We start from the raw sequence: 23,624 nt of genomic DNA, 5'->3' as shown, positions 1-23,624 counted from the left end.
GCAGGAGCTAGCCAGGTTTTTGCAGGAAGAATGGAGTGAAGAGAAAAAGGAATGATGAGTAGAGGAAAAAGTAAGTGCAAAGGCAGAAGAGCAAGCAGCAAGGTGTGTTCAAGGAGGCCCGGGAGGTCAGAGAGAAATCCAGAAGCCAGACCACAAAGGGTCCTGAGGCCTGAAGACTGTTAGAAGCTGGTGAGGATTCTAAACAGAAAACAGACATGCCCAGGTTTATATTTTAGAAACTTAACTCTGATAGCAAATGGTGCTGGGGGAAAAAGTTTGAGGGATGCAGATAGAGGGGTGCCCAAACAGGGACTGTAGTTAGGAAGTCATCATAGCAACACAGGGAAATGGTGATTCCTGAACCATAGATGAACATAGCTGAGGAAGAACTCCACAGAAATTAACTCAGTGTCTGCTAGTTTAAATGCTTATCCATAACCTAGATTCTCACTAACTTTGCAGATAATACACGATGGGAAGATATAACAGCTACAGTTAGAGTCAGATCCTAGCAGTGGCAGGTGTCTCTGATACCTAAATAGGCAGGTCATTAATATCCCCCTCCTCTAAATGACAAAAGTATTTTCAATTAATAATCTTACAACGAAAAGCATAATAATAATGGCCAAAAAGAAAATGCAGTGAAATTTTTATTTTTTTGAACTATATATAATCAGGGCAGTAAAAAAAGTAATAAAGTAAATGTAAATAAAGCTCTTGATTATCTTCCAAATATACAATGAAGGCAACCACTAAATTGTACTAGTCACGTAACATTTTATCTTCATTTATCTTTTAGTCTTAAAATAATTTTAAAGACTAAGTTTCAGTTTGAAAGATATTATTCAAATTTAGTAAAATATTTCAAGTATAAAATTTTCACTTATGAAACAAATATATTAAAATTCACAGCTCTCATTCTGTTTCACTACTTTACATTTCAAAGAAAAAACTCCTAGTAGTAACACAGAATGACAGATTTTAAAGTACTTAAGCTTGTTTGGGGTCTTTTTTCTTTTCTTTTTTTTTTTTTTTCTTTTCTCTCCTTTTTTTTGAAAAAAGAGACAGGGTCTTCCTCTGTTGCCCATGCTGGTCTCGAACTCATGGCCTCGAGCAGTTTTTCCACCTTGGCCTCCCAAGTCACTGGGATTACAAATGTGAACCACTGAGCCTGGCTCTGTTTCTGGTGTTTACCATCACTATATTATCATTGCTTATTTCAATCCTACTGTCTAAATATACTGTTAAATAACACTACAGAGATCAGGCACACAACGTGGACCCAGGGTGAGCATGACCACCCCCAAACCTTTGTGAATTTATTGTCAGAACAAAATGTGCACAGCATGTGTGGGGCCCAACTATATAATGGAAGTTGTCGGGCTTAGATTCCATCTCGAATGCAATATGTATTAAAGGGTAAGTCATTAAAATGTGCTAATTTGAAGTTTACATAGACATTATTAAGAAGCAACAGTGACTGCAGCCATTGTTTAGAACTTAAACCAACAGAAGATTTTTTCCAGGGAGCAGTAACATAAACAGATATTGTCTGAATTGCTGGAGCATGGTGATAGTAAAAACAACTGACTAAAATCAGTTTTAAGAGTTTTTCTCCTTCTGTACCGGTATCCCTAAAAAATAAAAAAAAATAAAAAATAAATAAAAAATAAAGAGTTTTTTAATTCTCCGTAGAATGTACCCCTTACTGTCCGCACCCTGGGACTAGGATGAGGGGAACATGCCCACTGTCCTTGTGATGCCACTGGAAACTAAAAAAGACCCAAGGAAACAAATCAAGGTCATTAAAGAACAAGTGCAGGGTGGTAGAGAATGGAACAAAACAAACAGGATAAATCCTTGGGAGTGACTCAATGCGAAGTCACCCTCAAGTTCAAAACAACACATTTAAAATGCAAACAGACTCTTGGAATGCATTAAAAATGCTAGGAACAGGTATTGAGAGGTCAGAATTCTGGGTCTAGAGTATTGTGTCTAGTCTGAAGCTTTTCCTCTAAAAAAAACAGCCAGGAATTTAGAGAAGTTATAATAGACCAACCAAACAGCCAATTAGACTCTGGGAAGAAAGTTAAAAAAAAAAAAAACTTCTATTTTTCATCCTGCAAAGATTTAGGATGACAAACCATGCAATTCAGAACCACAAACACAGACGTGTATCTGATACAGATTGTGACAAGTATAACAAGATGAGGCATTTAATTTCACTATGAAGATAAATCTGAAAACGTCAAGGCAGTGAGAACCTTTTGGACCAGTGAATTAGGGCATAACATCTTCTGGTCTCTTCAACACGTGGACAAGCTGGACTCCCCTCCAAGCCTCTAAAGAGATACCATGGGAAGTGAGGAGAGGCAGGGCTCTAGAGTCCCACAGACCAGGGATCAATAGACAAGCTGCTGGGCCTGGAGCAGGTTGCTTAACCCCTCAGCTCCGTAGGTCCCTCATGTGTAAAACAGGGATAGTAAGGTTGTTGTAGGAGGTAGAGATTAGCAGGCATGAAGTTCCAAGCACCCACCTAACAAACGGAAAGCAACGGACAAATGATCATAATCATCTTCATTGTTAACATCAAACTCCGGCAGTCCAAACCAAATTTACGAAGTGTTCTTTCTATAGCTGATGAAAATGTCACCAGATACTTCCTATAACAGGGCCCTCAGATGCTACAGGAACTTCTTAGATAGTTGGCTAAACCTTCTAATATTCATTTTTACAACTGCACGTAGATGTTCACAGCCTAAGTTAACTATTAGATATCCCCATTTTCTGCAATAGGAATACCATTCACTCCCAGAAGACAAGATCCAAATGGGAGAATTCTTTCATTAAATGTATTAAAGAGCCAGATCCTTCCCAGGGAGGCAATGGGGAAAACTCAAGACTCCAAGATAATCAAAGTGTACTTAGACCCTAAATAATTCCTATATGGAGAAGCAACTAATTTTTTTATGTGTGTTATTGCTACAATTTAGCATGACTCCAAACCCAGATGAAATAAGCAAAAACAAACAAACAAAAAAAAAAAGAAATAAAAGTTGTAGAAAAGTTGTTTACCCTGCTATCACCTTTTCCTTATGCCCACCAATCTAAGAGAGAGAGCCTGTTAGGCACCAGGTTTGAGGGATTAGAGGAGACTAATAATACTTAGGGACCCTGAAACTGTCTATTTCTTAATGGAAGAAGGAGGCAAGCATTTACAAACCATTTAAGTTCATATATTCTGACCAATATATAAGAGAAGTATCCATAAAAATCTCTTTGGTGGTAACTTAGTTTTCCTGAAAGGGGGATTTGTGGTCTAATAAAATATCTCACTAATGCTTTTTTTTTTTAATACTTTAGCTAAACAATGGAAGAAAATAAGAACAGTGTCTTTGTGACCATTAGTGCAGAATCAGGGATTCCTACCAGAACATGACCACTCATTAGTCCCTTTTCTCACACAACAGGCCTCTGAGGCTTTCTTCCCCAAATCTGAATTGGCTCCATATTTTTCTTACACGTTACTAAATGCAGAAGTGCTAAATTAACAAAGAGACTTAGGAACTGGCACAGTACCAACTGATTACATTCACTGCTTTTCCACATAGATATTTACAGCAATAGTAAATCTATGCCACAAATAACTTTCTGCAAATGGAGCTATAGTGTTTCCAAAGTTAAGTTCTATAACTTCATATGATTGGCAGTTTTATCAAAACAGCTGGTATTATTCCCATTTTGTAGATGATGAAACACTCATCTAAATTTAAACTAGGTTTGCACCCCCAATCGCAAGTTTAGTTTTGAGGCTCTAAGTGAAAATAATTGCATTTTAAGCAAAAGTAACCTGTTAACAAATCCTTAGGTGACTTGTAGAGAGAATAATTTCTTCTTTTTTCTTTTAATTTTTTTTTTTTTTTTTACTTTTGTTAACATTAGTAATACAGAAGAAAGTTCTGCTTAAACAGAGTATATGATCATTTGACCTCCACTAGCTGAAATTTTCTTTGGCACTGTAAATATCAAAGCTCTGCCAAACTGGTAGTTAAATGGCATTCTGATGCAAGACACATGAAACATACTTAATAAGACTATTTAACTTTCTTAGGGTTTTTCATATTGTACATACAACTATTTGTATATTGCTCATAGAATCACAAAAGGTGACAGATGAGGAAGCTGAGGACTGGGGTACCAGTATCACTTGTGGGCTTGTAGCCAGGTACCTGTCTGATCTCTTCAAGAGGAAAGCAGAGAATAATCCAAGGAAGAAAGATGGGACAAAGAGCAGGAGCCTAGAACCGAAGTGTCCGTGCCAGGCCAAGCTCACCACCTTCTACACTCTTCTCCCGGTCACATACTATACTACTAATGGCCCAGACTTGCCACCTTCAAGAACACTAGCTATTTCTTATATGAGTCTTGCCTTAACTATATTCTGGTTTTGTCATTCATCTCTGTTAAGAATATAATACAAAAGAAACACTTCAGCGTTGACATTTATTAAGGTATTGATTGATTTGCCAGTACAAAGTGTTCCTTTTTTATACAACTTGTTATTCCTAAATAATAAAATGAAAAAGCACATATGTGAAAAACACACCATAGAAAGCTAGTTTCTGAAGCACAATTAAAAGCTTATACTGGCCGGGCGCGGTGGCTCACGCCTCTAATCCTAGCACTCTGGAAGGCCGAGGCGGGCGGATCGCTCAAGGTCAGGAGTTCGAAACCAGCCTGAGCAAGAGCGAGACCCCATCTCTACTATAAATAGAAAGAAATTAATTGGCCAACTAATACATATAGAAAAAATTAGTCGGGCATGGTGGCGCATGCCTGTAGCCCCAGCTACTCAGGAGGCTGAGGCAGCAGGATGCTTGAGCCCAGGAATTTGAGGTTGCTGTGAGCTAGGCTGATGCCACGGCACTCACTCTAGCCTGGGCGACAAAGTGAGACACTGTCTCAAAAAAAAAAAAAAAAAAAAAAGCTTATACTGATGTGAGTAGCAGGACTGCCTCTAATTGCATAAATGTCAACCCCTACAAACATGTCTTCTTAAAATATATTTATAGTCTTCAATGTCACATGAGATACACTATAAAGTTATATGCCTTTAAATGTGTAATGATGTAAAGCTCACTAACTATACCACGTAATCCTACATTACAAGGAAGAGAAGACTTCTGGCAGAAGAAGCCATTGTCATTTTTCATTAGAAGAATTATCTGCTGTATACTTGTTCTTAAAATGCAATAATTTTATATTCAATAAAGAAATTTAGGGGATACTAATCATAAGTTTATTCTACCAAAGAAGGGAAGTGGTTAATAAATCACTAGATTTAAGTCACACTTAAAAATATAAGACAAACTATAAAATTAAAGGCTATGGCTTAAAATTAGAGGCTATGGCTTATAATTCACTGATAAAATCCATAGAACTTACAAAGTGTTATTATTATCATAAAAATTTACATAAATTTACAGTTATGGTATATATATACATGTACATACTCATATACTTTTTTACTAGTCAAAAATATACTGACCCAAATATCAAAAATAAACATATGTTCCCAACAGCCGCATAGGTTACTAAACTAGTAATAATTACAAATGCCTCTTTGTACACATCCATGTAATTTCTCAATTTAGAAAAAGGTGATTTGTAATCTATTTCAAGGTAGTTCGTGCCCACTGTAAAGAAAAAAATTGTTTAATTATCTGTATATAAATAACAGAGAATTTAAATCATCTCTAATCTCTCCATAGATGATTGAATGAGCAATACTTCATGTAGGTTTGGGTTCAGATGTGGTCTGTCAGCAGGCACATTTTAATATCTACTTTGTAAAATCCTACGTGCTGAAGCCATGAAGATCCACTTACCAGACAAAGGCAGTCTGGCTGGACATCATCAGTCTCCAAAATAGCTACTCATTCTCTCTTCCCTATTTTAAGCCTTAGATTCACATACAAATAAACAAAGAAATGTGCACCAAATATTCTAAAGAAGGGAAAAAGGAACCGTGAAAGTGTATCAGTGGGGAAACCAACCACATATTTGGAATTCTATAGGAATAAGTTAACAATAAGAAGAAAACAGGCACCTGGCAGGAAAAAATTTTAAGGAAATTATTGAGACGTGATACACTTCCTGTCAAAACAACACATGAAGTGGTGATTCATTCAATTAGTATCTTCTAAATACTGTGCAACTTTAAATACTCCATAAGTTTAGTGATATTCAAATGTGACACAGAAGGATTTTATTTTTTTAAGTTCTAAGCCATTCAAATCACCCTGTGCTCCAAAATAAATAAAAACCAGCATGTACTTACTGTTTTTACGATACTCTTTAATGTCACTAAGGCAAGGTAATGTGCTATGATCTAGCTTCTGTAGTTTAGTTTTCGCTTAAGCTATGGCCTTCAATGTAGTTCAGAGTTGTAGGGTGCTTAGCCCTACATTGCAGAGCTGTCCCCCAACAATAGGAACACTAGAAATCAGTTTGCTGTTTAATGTGCCAAAAACACCAAGACCTTTATCAAACATTTGCAGAATTTTGTAAAATTGTTCAATTCTCAAGTGTCTATGGTTATAAAATATATATATACATGAAACTAAGTCTTTCCATACAAATTTAAGATGTAAAGTCTTTACAAGCATGTTGCCCAAATAAAACAAATTGGAGTAGTCTTTTCTATTTGATAATAGTCAAGCTTCCCTCTCCCACTGCAAATAGTTACCGTAAATGTTTAATTTAAAAGCCCAACTTTGAAAGGGTTTTTAATTATTAGCAACAAGTAAGTATGTATATCCAAAAAATAAAAGTTTTAAAGCAAGTACAAGAGTTTGTGGTTGAATTCTAACGTCAGAAAGATACCCACTCCAATTACATTTATGAACTAAGATAAAGTACACAGATTTTCATTAAAATATCTCAAAATTTCTCAAATTCACTTCTGTTTTTATAGCATCACTGAAACAGATACATATTGACAATACAGATTACATTTAGAACACCATAACAGGGGGGAAAAAAACCAAAAAACTAAATAATACCATGATCCCTGTTATTCTAGACATGGCTTCCAGAAAAATGCCTTCGCTCAGGCTGTTAAGAGTGCCCTGGCCCAAACCATCTCCACATCACAATATATTTATTGCATTTCATGGTGGCTGATTCAGTGGCACTTAGAGCTCCTCAAGACCTACTTCTAAGCCTCTTATCTCTGAACCTCCAAGCATCCAGGATATGTCTGCCTCCTGGTAATTACTAGCTAAACTCAAGTCAATAGAGGCTCAGAAATCAAACAGAACTCCTCAAACTCCCTAGAGGAGAAAAGCATTGGAAAGAACTCCTGGATGGTAACAGGGTTTAGAGCCCCTACACACAGCAAGTGAAATCCCAAATAGAATAACGTCCAATGTCCAAATCACCAATATGGGAGGCACATGGAGTCCCCAAACCTTCTGCATCTCCGGGGAGGTGGGGGGGGGGAATGGAGAGATGTCTTGCCTTAAAATGTCACCTTCTGCTAAGCACAAGTGTGTTTTCTTTAATATTATTAGTCAGCAAGTACGTGAAATGCTAAAGGTTTTAGAGATCTGCTCTATATTTTTGAAAAAAACAGTTGTGAGATCAAACAGAAGGAAAATCACTAAGTTTCTTAAAAGAGTGGAGAAGATAGGGAAAGAAAGAGGAAGAGAGAATGAGGAAGGGAGGAAAGGAATGAACCATTATAAATGTTCTTATTTTAGCTGAAAATTGACATTTATCAAAAATGCCATACATTTCAGGGCATGTTCTCCACCCAGTCTAAATGGAGTGAGGTGGATTAGTTCTGCTAAAATGAAATTAATACACATTTACAGTCACCCCAGAATTCAATTAAAAATAATTACTAGAGGCCGGGCGTGGTGGCTCACGCCTGTAATCCTAGCACTTGGGAGGCCGAGGCGGGCGGATTGCTCAAGGTCAGGAGTTCGAAACCAGCCTGAGCGAGACCTCGTCTCTACCAAAAATAGAAATAAATTAATTGACCAACTAAAAATATATATACAGAAAATTAGCCGGGCATGGTGGTGCATGCCTGTAGTCCCAGCTACTCGGGAGGCTGAGGCAGTAGGATCGCTGAGCCCCGGAGATTGAGGTTGCTGTGAGCCAGGCTGACACCACGGCACTCACTCTAGCCTGGGCAACAAAGTGAGACACTGTCTCAAAAAAATAATAATAATAATAATAATTACTAGATTATTACTGACTGATTCCACCTCACTGCTCATGAAGTATCCTGACAACAATAACATGAGCTGCTATGACAGGGTAATCTCAAAGTATTTACAAACATCTCTCCCTGTAAAGATGCAATACTGCAGTATCATCTTCAAATCTAACCTCCTGAACAATCTAGATGTTGTCAGTCAAGTGTTTGAAAGTGCTCAGGGAGCCAGGCGGTTATGCTAGTAATCCAAGGAAGGCTTAGGACACCATCCTTACCTCCACAGAAACACAGAACTTGAGAGATGGAACACACCATGGAGGCGGGCTGGCCCTGACTCCTTGAGTTTCAGAAGAGATCACCAGGTCCCAGAGAGGTGACATGACCCACCCAACATATCTGTGGCAATGCTAAGATTTCAATCCAAATTCCACTTTTTGTTCCAACCTTTGCTATATTTACACTGAGAACCTTTTTAAAACCTTCCTCTTGCATGCACTCTACTATTCTACTACAGTGAATGGTACAAATTACCAACAATCAAGTGCAACTCATGCTAAAAAAAATGCTTTTAAAGTCACTGAAATCCAGACATCTCTCCTAATTTCTGCTACTGTTTGTCAACAAAGGTGCAATAACAACTGATGAAGATAAAGCTTCCTACCACCAATGTGAAAGGAAAAATAATTCTGTTTTTTTAATACAAAAAAACCCTCTTCTGATAAACCAAAATCCAAATTATACTTAGCATCCCTGTCAAGATGAGAATCTCCTTAAACTGTTCATGGTAAAGTTGAGTTTTCCCTAGCTCAGCCCTATTATTGTAAGAAAAGTAAGCAAAATCTTTCTGTAGATATTAAGAAAATCTAGAGGGTTCATTTTTATTGTAAAACAACCTAAGACATCTGTAGGTGAAATCTTAAGCACCTTTCTACATAAGATTTTAAAACATTTTTATAAGAAAGCTAAAAATCAAAGGATATGAGACCTATGTCTCATAATAAACAAATTTTTGTCCAGATTAGAATCTTTCTAACTAAACATCAAGGATTCCTTGACACTGTTTTATTGTCAATGAACAAGCTAATCAATATTTCTGGCGATGATCAAATGGGAGAAGAAACAATATACACATATTTTATATGGCAACTTAGTATGACAAGAAGCATACAACTTCAGAGAAATACTTCTATTTTACTCCGCCTAAGAATCCATCAGGTAAAACCTTATCAAAGCATCTGTAATAGGTTTTGACATTGTTCTTTATCTCCAAGTATAGGGAATGACCAGAAGGAAGGCTGCCAAGTTTCTAAGGGCTGTGATAACTGGTATAAAAGCAACTTCCAGAAATCCATCCCTAAGAACTTTTGACAAGTTGCAAAGCCAGCAACTCTGTGAAACACAAAACTTAAGCTAGATGAGCTGCTTCTTATACATAAAGGTGGCTTTCTGATAATAGGGAAACATTATATTCTTACATAGAATGATAAGCCTGGACTTAATCCTCCCACCATGCTACCCTATCCAAATTCTACCTCCACCAAACTTTATTGACTATTAAACTTTAGTCAGTGAATTCACTAAAGAAATCATCACAGTTCACAGAAATGACCAAAGACCTTCCATTTGGAAAGGATATTGATTCTATGGAGATAGGGAGAGATCATTACTTTCAGTGAGCTCAAGACTAAAGCCAGGCCTCTGGATTCCTAGGTGTGTGCTGTTTTCCACTCACACAAATGATAAAAATGGCTTTGTTTTTAGCCTCCTCCCTGGCCTTTTGCAAGAACAAATATGAGGGAGGCCTGCTCTTAAGAATTGCGTCGGACAGACTAACACAAATAACCTGAGATTTTACAAAAAGCTAAGGATAATAAGATTTTTATTTCAATTTATTTTTTAAGTCAAAATGTCAAGGAAGGGATAGACAGGTCTGCTTGGGGCTGAGTGTGTAGGAGACTGATAAAGAAGTGAGGAGAACCCCTCTATGTCTACTTGAATTGTCTCCTCTTAGAATGATTTTCCAATTACAGAGGAAAGAAAGAACATCTCTCAGTGGGAAAGTCAATTGTCAGAGAGCATCAAGCTGTTCTGAATAAGTTCCAGGCTGCTGGACATGCCAGGATAGGAAATAATCCAATGAGATTTCCTAACCATAATCCATCAGGAACTGCGGAGAATGAAAGGGATTCAATACAGGAGACAGGCACATATCATTACAATTTTCAAAAAGGCAGATTCTACAAATCATAGACAGGTGTCTCATGTTGATCTTAGGTAAGATTCTAGAGCAGATTATTAGAAGGCTGGTGTATGAGTACCTTGGAGAGGAAGCAGTGGCTTCTTGGAGCCGGTGTGAGTTCCCCAAGAATAAGTCACTTCAGAATAACCCCACTTCATTATGTGGTGACAAATTACTAGACTGGTAGATAAAGAGATATAATATTAATAGATGTAGTAGTGTACATCCTTATGATGAGATAAAGGATTAAGAATCAGATGCTAGGTAGGGCACAGTGGCTCACACCTGTAATTCCAGCACTTTGGGAGGCTGAGTTGAGAGGACCACTGAAGAGTTTGAGACCAGGCTGGCAACATAGCAAGACTCCATCTCTACAAAAAATTTAAAAAATTAACTGGGCATAGTGGTGCATGCCTGTCGTCCTAGCTACTTGAGAGGCTGAAACAGGAGGATTGCTTGAGCCCAGGAGTCCAACATTACAGTGAGCTATGATCGTAACACTGTACTCCAGCCTGGGCAACAGAGCAAGACCCTGTCTCTTAAGAAAAAAAATCAAGGCCGGGCGCTGTGGCTCACGCCTGTAATCCTAGCTCTTGGGAGGCCGAGGCGGGCGGATTGCTCAAGGTCAGGAGTTCAAAACCAGCCTGAGCAAGAGCGAGACCCCGTCTCTACTTTAAATAGAAAGAAATTAATTGGCCAACTGATATATATATAAAAAATTAGCCGGGCATGGTGGCGCATGCCTGTAGTCCCAGCTACTCGGGAGGCTGAGGCAGAAGGATCACTCAAGCCCAGGAGTTTGAGGTTGCTGTGAGCTAGGCTGACGCCACGGCACTCACTCTAGCCTGGACAACAAAGCGAGACTCTGTCTCAAAAAAAAAAAAAAAAAAAAAAAAATCAATAGGCCAGGCGTGGTGGCTCACGCCTGTAATCCTAGCTCTCTAGGAAGCCGAGGCGGGTGGATCATTTGAGCTCAGGAGTTCGAAACCAGCCTGAGCAAGAGCAAGACCCCGTCTCTACTATAAATAGAAAGAAATTAATTGGCCAACTAATATATATAGAAAAAAAATTAGCCGGGCATGGTGGCGCATGCCTGTAGTCCCAGCTACTCGGGAGGCTGAGGCAGTAGGATTGCTTGAGCCCAGGAGTGTGAGGTTGCTGTGAGCTATGCTGATGCCACAGCATTCACTCTAGCCTGGGCAACAAAGTGAGACTCTGTCTAAAAAAAAAAAGAAAAAGAAAAAAATCAATAAATAAAGGGGAAAAAAAGGATGAGATGCTAGTACAAATAAGTAGTAATTGGCTAAACAACTCTACCTGAAATTGATAAACATCAATCTCAAGTGAAGTTTGTGTAGACACACCCAAATATTCTGCCCTATATTTCAGCCTAGATAATTTCAGCCTAGATAATATTTTTATTATTTCCTTACACATTAAAGAAATGTGTATCAAACCTGTGGGTAACTTAAAGGAGTAGTGAATATGATAAATTTTTAAACACTCTAAAAGACTTTGAAAGGCTAGAACAAATGGTTAAATACAGAAAATTGACAGAGATAAATATTGAGTTCTATTCATGGGATTAAAACCCCACTGCACAAGTCCATACCTGAGGAAATGTGGCTCAGCAGCAATACGTGTAAAAAGAAACTATAATTTTGAGCTGACTGTGAACATGGAAGGTCAATAGTGCTGTTTAGTAGTGCCATGGTTTTAAAGCTATTATTTATGGAAGAATTATTCTATCTTAGGTTCTGCGCTAAGCACTTAATGTAGACTATCTTATTGAGTCCTTATAACAACCCAGTGAGAGAAACAGACAAAAACTGAGGCCAAACATTTAGATGACTTGTCCAAGACAAGCCAGAAGTGGCAGAGCTGTGAGTCTCCCCAAGCCTCTCTAATTTGAAGCTGCTAATCTTAACCATGAGGTGTCACTCCTTCCCTAGAACAAGGTGGGGAGGGGGGTCTCAGCGCTCTCTGACAGTGCTCTACACTGTCCGATGGCATCTGGAAGAGCGACACTTTAAGAAGAACTGGAATACATTCAGTATTCAGAGTGGCGAAAGCATTCAAAATCACGGCACTTAACAAGGGCTGAAGAAACAGATTTTTCTTTTCCAACTTCAATAAAAAAAGGCTTGCAGGTAGGATATGTAATTAATTTCCAAAAATCCAAGGGGCTGTTATATAACAAAAATTGTCCAGAATGTCCTCTAGGTAGAAGTATGACAAAGGTAGGATAAGGGAGATTTGTTTTTATTTTTATATTTTTTATTTTTAGCCCTCTGCACACTGGTCGATACCCACCCCATGTAAGGCCTCTGCACACAGCCCAACGCCCCCCACGTGAGCCTTCTGTACATGGCCCGACGCTCCGCACGTGAGGCCTCTGCACACAGCCCAACATTCCCTCACGTGAGCCTTCTGCACACGGCCGATGCCCCCACGTGAGGCCTCTGCACCTGGCCTGACGCCCCCACATGAGCCTTCTGCACACAGCCTGACACCCCCCACATGAGGCCTCTGCACAAGGCCCAACATTCCCCCACATGAGGCCTATGCACACGGCCCGACGCCCCCCACGTGAGGCCTATGCACACGGCCCGATGCCCCCCATGTGAGGCCTATGCACACGGCCCGACGCCTCCCACGTGAGGCCTCTGCACACGGCCCAACATTCCCCCACGTGAGGCCTATGCACACGGCCCGACGCCCCCCATGTGAGGCCTCTGCACACGGCCCAACATTCCCCCATGTGAGGCCTATGCACACGGCCCGACACCCCCCACGTGAGGCCTATGCACACGGCCCGACGCCCCCCACGTGAGGCCTCTGCACATGGCCTGAAGCCCCACCCCCTGGAGATTTGTTTTTAAAAGCCTAAGCTTTCCAAACCTAGACTGGAGTATCTTTATGATTATGAGTTCCTCAGCACTGAAAGTATTTGAGGACAGACCAGTCAACCACGAGGAGGTATGTTATATGGGGGATCATGCATCTGCTAGAGACTGGAGAAATTCTTTCATGTTTCTTTCAATCCAAAGACCCAAATTCTAATCGAGAATTTCATTCATTTTCCCATACAGAATCATACAATTTCTTCAAGGAGGTCCACGGAGTCTCCCATTTACATCTGGGTAGGATTAGCCATCTGCTTCCTAAACAATCTTTGCTTTCCCTACATCCTAGTATTTTCCAATGCAATCCATACCTGATACACAGGAAAGCACCACCATAGTCTTTGCAATAATACTACAAAAGGACTTGAGATGACAGTAAGGAAAATAACTTAACCAGCCAATATATGTATATTCTGCTTTGAGCATCCTACAAAGTAGCCTAAAACAGGGTCCCTGCCATCAGTGGACTTACAGTCAGGTTGGAAAATTGAGATTTACACACAGGAACACGCAATGAACCCAGGGGCAGACGGCAGGTGATAAACAAGATGTATCAGAAATAGGGTAATAGGAGTTCAGAAGGGAAAGAAGCTCAGTTGCTATTAAGTTAGTGAAAAGTTTCAGACAGAAAGTAGTTTGAGCCGGGCTTTGAGAACTGCAATAGATTTTAGCTAAAGAGGAAAAGGGACCTACCGCTAACAAAGTCAAAGAAGTCAGAAACACAGTATGTTCCACAGGCAGTTACTAGTCCTGGCTAATGGAAGTGAAGTCTTGACAAGGGGAAACAGCAATGGACAGGTGACACACCCATAGCATAAAAGCAACACATGAGAAATGGCAGGCATTACCCTTTCCCTGGACACAGTGGATACAGAATGTAAGAAACACCAAAGGTTAGGAAAAGCCACGATCAAATCCAGGTGTATCTTGGAATTACTTCCTTAGAAAATGATGCCAGGTCCACCTGTGAGATTCTGAACCCAGGTGGTTCCAATGAACAACCAGGCTTGAAATCCTGGGTTAGAGGATCAAAGTAAAGAACCAATAGTCTCATTAATCACTGACCACCCGCTACCTTCTGAAACTCTAACACTTGGTCATACTGCAAACCAGGAAATTATTTTTATCATAAAATTAAGAAATAATCAACCCACTTATCTTTTCTCTTTCCAGAGCTACACTACTTCTCTTCCACATGGGGACCTTTCAGAAGAAAAGGCCCAGGGTAGCCATATGACCCACACAGGTGGGCTCTGAACTTCTATGTCTGAAATCTCTCTGGACAGAGTCCAGAGAGCTAACTCCAAGTCATTTCAGCCTGATGGTGTCTGGTCATCAAGGAGAAATAAGGTAATAAGAGTGACAGCTCATCATCTATTCAAATGTCTGCTACAGGCACTAACCTTGTGGACAGAATGTTCCTGACAATGCTGGCCAAGACAAGAAAGGCACATGCGCAAACTCCCTCCTCACTTTCAAGTCCCATGGCCATTAGAATGTTAGACCTGGAAGATTCTTAGAGACCACCAAGTCTAACCCTTTCCATCTTACTAGATGAGGAAGGTGGGGCCAAAAAGGGTCCATACGCACCCAACGTCGCACAGCTGGGAAATCACAGGGGACTCCATCCCTCCCTTCTACTCACAGCCTAGGGTGATTTCCCCCCCAGGTCACACTGACGTCTCACTGCCTTCTGAAAGCTGGAACACCTGCTACCGCTACCGCTCTTTAAATGCTCATTTTCCACTTGCTATAAAGATAACCACCAACAGTTTCTGGCACTCAGTGCCAGGCACTACTAGAAAGGCTCTCCATAAATTAAATCATTGAATCTTCACAACAATCTGACAAAGCAGGTTACCATTATTATTATCATCCACATTTTACAAAGAGCAAACCTGGCTGGGTGAGGTGGCTCACGCCTGTAATCCTAGCACTCTCAGAAGCCAAGGCAGAAGGATCCCTTGAGCTCAGGAGTTTGAGACCAGTCTGAACAAGAGCAAGACCCCGTCTCTTCTGAAAATAGAAAAAATTAGCCGGGTACGGTGGCACATACCTGCAGTCCCAGCTACTTGGGAGGCTGAGGCCAAAGGATAGCTTGAGCCCAGGAGTTTGAGGTTGCAGTGAGCTACGATGATGCCACTGCACTCTATATGCAGGGTGTCAGAGTAAGACTCTCGTCTCAAAAAAAACAAACGAGGTAGCGAGGTCACACAGTCAGAACAAAGTCAGGGCTGTCTAACCCAGACAGTCTGGCTCCAAAGTCCACTACTTTGTTAGAGTTTATGAAATATAATTTCTTTAAATTATAAAATGATGGAAGAAAAGGAGTACGCCTTAAGCACAAAGGGCATGGTCACCAGTGTTCAATAATGAATTTAAAAATTAATGCATAAATTTCATTAATATATGCAATATATCTCTTGATCATCTATTAAGTTAAGGGAATCTCTATGTGTATATTTGAAGGATATTAACATCTTAAGCACATATTTTTTAAAAAGCAAAATGATTACATGCACAGCAGTCAAAGCTTGCCACTTGAAATAGGCAGAGTGTTATTTGCACGCTGATTTTGGAAGGGTCCCTTCTGGACACTGCTGTGGAAAGCAAAGATACTATTGCTGATCTGTCTGTGCTGCCCTCACTCAGATACATCTTCTGCTCTTAAAGAGCAGAACATTAACTTCTATGTTAACTTTCTATAGAAATCAATCCTTGAAATATTAATAATTGAGGAAAAGATCAAATGAGAAAATTTAAAATACATTTTTTGATAAAAGTGTTCAAAACCAACATCCCTAGAACAAATATCCACTATTTAATTATATACTTTTTGTTTTCCCTCATTAAAAATGATGTCAAATTTCATTATCTTTGTTATCCAGGAGAAGAAGTCCAGGAGCAATAATGGTACAAATAAGCAAATTACAATTATGCCTGAGATCAAATTTCAAGGGAAAAATTGAAGTCAATTAAGTAGATGCACTATCAATAAAAAAAGTTACATGACTTATTTTGCCAGCCAAATGTCTTAATGTGGAGTGTGCAAAAGTCTGCTCTGAAAATGCAACAGATCCTAAAAACTCTAAAGCCAGAAAAGTGTCACCTTAGACATGAAATCCACAGCCCAGAGAAATAAAGCAAAGAACAGCACTGGACATATAATAGGCCCTTAACAAATATTTGTTGACTGAATGTAAATGAAGAACATAATTCACAGAAAGAGAGGTGCAAGAAAAAGACTGCCAAAATGAAAAAGCAGAGTGACGCTGCTTTAAGCTTTTAAAAACAGAATTAAGTGTCATAGAAACTGGACAAAATGACAGAGTACCATCAAGTCAGAGCAAAATGCTCTGTGATACAGGCCTGATCACACTTCTCAAGCAAGAAGAATGTCTCTAAGTCCGGTTTTGCTTAGGTAAGACCTGGACTCAAGCTCGACAGAGTGGCATAATATTTACAGTACAAATCTAGCATGGCAAAAATCCCTGAATTTGGTGCTTTTCAAATGTAACACTGTTTTTAATTTAGCACTCTCAGCAGGAGTTGCCCAGCTTGACCCACTCTTCATAACAAATTTTTATTTAAGGTCACAGTAGGAAAAATCTTATACTCTGCTCCACTAAAAGCAACATAAATACAAATGCAATTAGATAGAACCTACATAAACCAGATCTGTCATATCTGATCAGTAAAGCATAATAAAATTATAGTCAGCCTGGGAGTTTGAGAGTAATTTGGGCTCTGTTCAGTACCACCCTAGCCATGCCCTAGTAATAAAGTGTTTTCCAACATTGATATCATGAATCTTTCTTTCTTAGGAATCAGCACTTGGTCATAGCTCTAGCAAGACTTGAAGTGAGAGCTTAAGTACCAATATAGTAGTGACCAATTTTGTACAGAATGTTTAATATAAAATAGTATTAATATATTCCACTATTTGTTTTAATACCTAGTTAAAACACATTTCCTTTTCACACGCAGCATACTAAAAGAGGTCATGTATCAGAGCTCACCTGAAATTCCTGCCCAATTTAAAGTTTAGCCACAAGAGTAGTTTCTTATAAGAACACAAGGAAATACACCAAACTCTTCTATAGTACTCAAATGATTTCTTTTTTAAAATGTGAAACCCAAGTAGGGCCCCTGATGAAATTTCATAGAACCTTAGTTACAAACTACATTCTCTTCTTTACCTTTAAGTGTTTCTAAACTGCTTAAAGGATAGACGGGTACTTCAGAGGAAAGACTAATGACACACCTGTTACATAACCTGTTTTTTGTTGGCCAGATTATGTGGTTTTGATAAGAAAACAGTCAAAAGCAGCACACACACTGATTCTCTGTTCTCCATTCTCCCATTAGCCAGAACACTCATCTGAGTCACACACTCAATGGCTAGCTCTGTGCCTCAGTTTCCCTAATCATTATATATAAAGTATAATGCTATCCAAATTCCTATTTGATCAAAGTTAATCAACACAACAATTACATAGAAATACTATGTTGTATTAAAATTTTCAGAGGCTTTTACAGTATTCATCTTTTTCTCCAAATATTGCAAAAGGGTTAGTCTGGCCATTAATCAAGATTTGGCAAATACCTAATGTGATTTAAGAACATGTACATAAAAACCCAGGACAGACATATAGAAATCCTTCCCAGGTGAAGTTATTACTCTGCTTGGATTGTCATGTGCAAAGTGGATGGCTCAAAACCTAACAAGGGCAGGTCTTTGATTTGTTTTTACTGCAAAAACAGGATTTCACTTACCCTGACAGCTTCAGGGCCTAGGAACACAAGACGGCAATGCTTCAGAAAACCAGGGGCCCCATGGAACCCCAAGTGATCATTTCTTTATAAACTTCTGACTTTTTGTTGCCCACATTTCTTGCCCAGTTGGTGCGAGTCCGATGATAAACCTAAGTCCGGGTCTGGGGAGATGTGTGGAGACCCACGCCGGGGTCAGCGAGGGGAAGCTGTGCAAACACAGATGTTGCCGCCATCCCTTGACCCACCCAGCTGTAACCAATAAGGGGACGCTGTGGGCTCCTAGAGATGGATTCTCTCTTGGAAACCTAACTGGTGCCTGGGAAACTAGAGCTGGGTGTCCAGGGCGGCCTGAGCACCCGGTTTCCATACAGCCCTGGACAGACGAGGATGTCTTCTCGCCGCCTGTCATCACGACCCTTAGGAAACCCTAAGCACGGGAGGGTCATGGTGCCACCACACACACCGCAGGTATCCAAGGGGGAAACAAATCCATAGAATAAGCCTAAGGAGTCCTACTGAATTCTGACCGCCTTTCCCAACCAAGATAACTACAAATGCTTTCAAAACACAGCAAATGTTTCCACACGAAATAAATGTTAGTGCGTGTGTCCGGAGCTTGAGCGTGGTCTGCACTCTGGGGTCCGGGCCCTGCTCAGCACGCTCGACCCCAGGGCAGAAGCACAGATGGGAAGGGGGACCGCAGCTCTCGAGGCTCTCCCTTCTCCGGAGGAGTGCATTTCGCTGGCTCCCGAAGGACACTGGCCGGGCTTCCCCCGCCCATCCCCCGTCCCCGGTGCGCGGCCGGCGGGGTTCAGAAGAGCCGCCGCCGCCGCCTTCTCGGTGCGCTCCCGGCCGCGCCGCCCAAGCAACCCCGCGCTCCGCAGCTGCCGCCTCCCGCCGGGCACCGCAGCCCTCTCCGCTTGCTGCCACCCCGGGGACCGGGAGGCGGCGCCCATCCCTCACGCCGCCGAGCGCGCAGCAGCTCCCCCCTTCCACCTCTGCTGACCCCCGCGTCTCCGGGGACCCTGGAGAAAGTGGCCCCGCGGATGCGAACTCAGGTGGACAAACTTTTCCGCCCAGGGCTTCGGGGAAACGCGGAGGACTGAGCCCCAAAGAGCATTTACCTGGAGCTGTGGCCCCGCAGCCTCCAGAGCCCAGGCGAGGCGCTGCCCCCGCGCCCTGCCCAAGGGCGCCCCGGAACGCGCGCCGGCCAGCCGCCGCCCGGAGCCCGGAAGGCTCTCCCGGGAGATGCCAGCGCCTGGCGGCGGCACGGCTAAAGCAAGGGCGGAGGGGTGGAGCCGCGGCCGCGCTCCCGGGCCGGGCTGGCTGCGCCCGCCGCCGGTGCCGCCCCCGTTCCCCTCGCGCCTCCCCGCTGCCACTGGATGCCCCGCCTGCCCACCGCCCGGCCCGACTCGCGGCGGCCGCATCACATGGCGAGGCCCGCCCGCCGGCCGCGCCCGACACCCGCTCCAGGAGGAAACCTGAAGCTGCCCCGGCTGCGCTGTCTCCGCCAGCCCCCTCCCGCCGCGGGGCGGCGGCCGGTCGCCTGGGCTTCCCTCCCCGGGCACCCAGCTCCGAGACGCGGCGAGGCTGGCGCGGACCTGCCGGGCCAGAGGAGGGCCAGGTTGCGCCCTGGTGGCGGCGCCCGCGCGCCCTGGGGACCCCTACGCCTTGGCGCCTCCCGAAGAAGGAGCTGGCCTGCCAGCCGGGGAAATTTGTGCCAGGCGCGAGGGAGGCTCAGACTGTCCTCAGCCCAAAGCCACCACACCCGTGACATAATACGGCCCAGGTCTCTATCACAATAGGAAGTATTATTTCAAAACTAGTAGACGCCCTTTTATTTGATGGGGCTTGTGTTCCTCTGGTCCAGAGCTTTGCATTTATGCATGCAAGTAGCTAAAAGTCATCATAATTCCAAAACTCTTATGAAAACCATGACCACTTTTACAATGAACACTAATGTGAAGGGAATTCCCTTGTCCTCCAGCGCACTTTTCCACTTAGAACTGGTCACAACCCGCAAATGCAGAAGCCTCTCCATCAGCCAGGCCTTCCTCTAACAGACTTAAGACCTTTATTGCAGCTTTAGAGGTAAGGTTGCCGATCTGACTTCTCTGTAATTACCTCGAGTCTGTGCTTTTCCTGTGAAGACCAGCTGTCCGCAGAACCAACAGGGGTGTGGCCCGAGTAAGCTGGCCACCAAGGTACCAAACCAGATAGGAGCACCCCATCCTGGCTGCCACCTTCACTTCTCCAGTGCCTTGGCCATTTCTGCCTCCCTTTCAGCCCCCACCTTTCCCAGCCAACCTTGCTGATATGGATCCTGAGGAAGAAGGACTGAGGTTAGCCAAAAAAGACCATCCTGTGTCTGTAGCCCTTAGCCTGTTCCAAGGCAAAGGTTGCCATTCGGCCTTGATAAAGGGGCCCAAGGTAGGCACTGCCCTCCTGACCTGGGCTGTCATCCCAGCCGATTCTACCCCACAGCCCCACCCAAGCCTGGCCTCAGGTGCTGCCAGGAAGAAAAAGAAGTTCCTGCCCATTGCCAGGATGTCAAAGTATGCAAGATAAAAACAAAAGCAATAATATTCTTTTCAAAAATAAATAATATTTCAACCCTAAAATATCTAGTGGAGGCTGGGTGTGGTGGCTCACACCTGTAATCCCAGCAATTGGGAGGCCAAGGCAGGAGGATTGCTCGAGGCCAGGAATTTGAGACCAGCCAGAGTAACAACATAGTGAGACCCTGGCTCCACAAAAAAAATAAAATAAGAAAAATTAGCTGGGCATAGTGGTACTCACCTGTAGTCCCACCTACTTGGGAGGCTGAGGTGGGAGGATCGCTTGAGCCCAGGAGTTAGAGGTTGCTGTGAGCTATGATTGCACTTTCGCACTCTAGCCTGGGTGGCAGAGCAAGAACCTGTCTCTAAAAAAAATAATAAATAAATAAAATATCTGCTAGAGATTAACTGAGTCAACACACCAGACAAAAATGGTTTTCAAATACTGGTGAGCAAAGAGGTTAACATGTTGTCCTTTTCCATATTACTAGTGTTGAATCTACTTTTCTTTCTTTTTTCTTCCCCCTGCCCCATTATTTCTGTCAGATATATAGTAGGAAAAAACAAGAAAATGTGGGAAGAGGAACAAATATTATAAAAAATTACCCCCAAACCTCTTCCCTACTAAAAAGAAACAAACCAGCAAAACTAGTAATTGAGAAACCCTCACTGCCGAGGACATATAATCATGCTAGCTGCAGTTTTCTTGCCTTCTCTCAAGCCCTGAGCTTGATCAATATTTAAATAAGTACTTGGCTTTCAACTTCTCTAGGTTCAAATATTAAGCCAAGTGTGCTCCAGCAACCTTAAAAGAAGCCATGAATGTCTGAGGCAGGAAGCTATCAGTTGTGTGAATAACCCTTTGCATCTGATTGATTTCACTCCTCCAGATATAGGTCACTCAGGACATTGATAGCACTAAGTTGGCTGGAACAGCGTTTCTTTAGAATTCAGACAAAGAATACGAATTCTCAGTCCACAGACAGGGGATATTCAGCCAGCAAGAAAACCAGGCTGGCAGTTCAGCCAGGGAAATTCTAACTTCCTAGTAGTATTATGCCAGTTTCCCAGCTCAGCTCTGTCTTTTCTAGAGATTCAATCTCCATTCATCTGTACAGACTTCACTCCAGACAGACCTCCTCCACAAATCCTTTCTTCATTGTCCTGGTTTCTGCTCCCTGCTGGACTTTGACAAAACATAACGGCCATCCCACACAGTGTAGCACCTGTGTTCGCTGTCATATGTTGGACAATTACACGTTCTTATACTCTCTTATACTTGCCATTTCAAGGACAAAGACTGTTCCTTATCCCTGTAATCTCCGCAGTCCTAACACAGGGCACCTCTGAAGTGTTTAATATTTGTTTTTTAATCAAACTATCACATCAGCTATGTAAGAAGGGAAATGTGTGTCACCATTTTTAAACTTTAATAGATTATAATCACTCCAAATTCCATTATCTATTTAATTCTTTCCTGTCCTTTATTCTATTTCCTTTGTCAATAATTCTCAAAAATTGAATAATTGTAAATCTGATGTTTGGCCATTTGAGTTAGGAAATTACTAGTGTTTCTTAAATGAAAGCATGACACTAGAAGATGGTAAATTTAGTGGGGGGTAAAACAAACTTTGAAATTAGAAATGGCATGACCTTGAGAAAATCTAACCTTTCTAAGCCTTCATTTCCTCATCTGTAAAATGGGCATAATAGTATCTACTATCATTGTGAGGATTAAATAACTAAAAGTGATTACAGGAGACATAATAAGGATGCAGAAAATGGTGGCAGTTAATATTTTAGAGTATAGATGTATTGGGAAAACACTTCAGAGCTTTGAGATAATTAATAGAGCATGTCAGACTCCAAGGCAAGAAATTAGTTCTGAATTATACACTTGGTTTCCTAGCCTAAGAAGGTTGGGGAACACAGAGAAAAGAGGCCAATGTGAGCAAAACCGGGGGACAGATCTCCTGAGGAAATGCCCACAGTAGTTCACATACATCTGGCTGCATACATTAATAGCATCACCTGAGAAGCTTTAAAAAAACAAAACAAAACAAAACAAAACTTGATTTCCAGAACCTCACACTAGATCCATCATTTCAGAATCTCTTGGGATGTGGGGCCCAGCCTCACATTGGTAGTATATGAAGCTCCCCAGGTGATTCCAATGTTTAACCATAGTAGGGAACAACTGGACTAAAGAAACTAAATTTATTGCCACTGGAGAAAAGTAAGGTCTATCCTCAATTACATGAGGTTAAGGGACTCAGCTCTTCCATTTCTACTAATGTTGAACCATCGGATGTAAACTGTAGGTGAGCAAGACTTCAGTGTAATTGTGCATATGAATCACCTGGCAATCTCATTAAAATGCAAATTCTGATTTAGTAGCAGATGGAGCCTGGTACTCTGCATTTCTGCCAAGCTCCAGGTACTGCCGATCCCCCTGGTCTGTGGACCATACTCTAAGTAGCAAAATAATAGGGAGATTCACAGAGAAATATTCACATTTGTTACAAGAAAAGTCTTAACATCTCTGAATATTTTTAATCAACTGATATTTATTGATCACCAACCATGCAAAAAATATATATTCTGTAATTTTTTAAGAAAAGAATAGGCCATTTTTAGCCAGTTTTAAATGTGAAGCCTTCCCTAAAGGGCAATAGTAAAATATAATTTTTATTTTTTATCTACTTAATTTTTACTTTTCTGGAGGAAAGGGCTTATATAGGCAAAAGTGCCCAATGCTCACCAAAGTCGTAATACAGCTGTGTTCTCAAAATCCATATTAGTCCCATGTATTTTTAGGAAAGTATACAGACCTTATTGTGGCTGATATTTTCACATTGATATTTACATGAACAACAGGAAGATAATGGGGAAGTTATAAATATGCCACTTGAGTAGAG

General features: G+C 41.5%; 1 protein-coding gene across 2 annotated transcripts in view; it reads right to left on the bottom strand.

The window, feature by feature from the left end:
* Positions 1-19,438, bottom strand: part of ARHGEF28 (Rho guanine nucleotide exchange factor 28) — a 289,794-nt gene extending 270,356 nt beyond the window's left edge. Inside the window, exon 1 of one of the 2 annotated variants that reach the window (XM_012783522.3) lies at positions 19,273-19,438. The gene's annotated coding sequence lies outside the window, so the exon portion shown is untranslated. The remainder of the gene's footprint in view (positions 1-19,272) is intronic. The other variant, XM_012783544.3, reaches the window with a different exon arrangement.
* Positions 19,439-23,624: the final 4,186 nt, after the last annotated feature.

This window comes from Microcebus murinus, chromosome 11 (assembly GCF_040939455.1).
Source record: "Microcebus murinus isolate Inina chromosome 11, M.murinus_Inina_mat1.0, whole genome shotgun sequence".
NCBI lineage: Eukaryota > Metazoa > Chordata > Mammalia > Primates > Cheirogaleidae > Microcebus > Microcebus murinus.
Note: the sequence above shows the minus strand (reverse complement) of the source record. Positions and strands in the feature narration are given on the sequence as shown.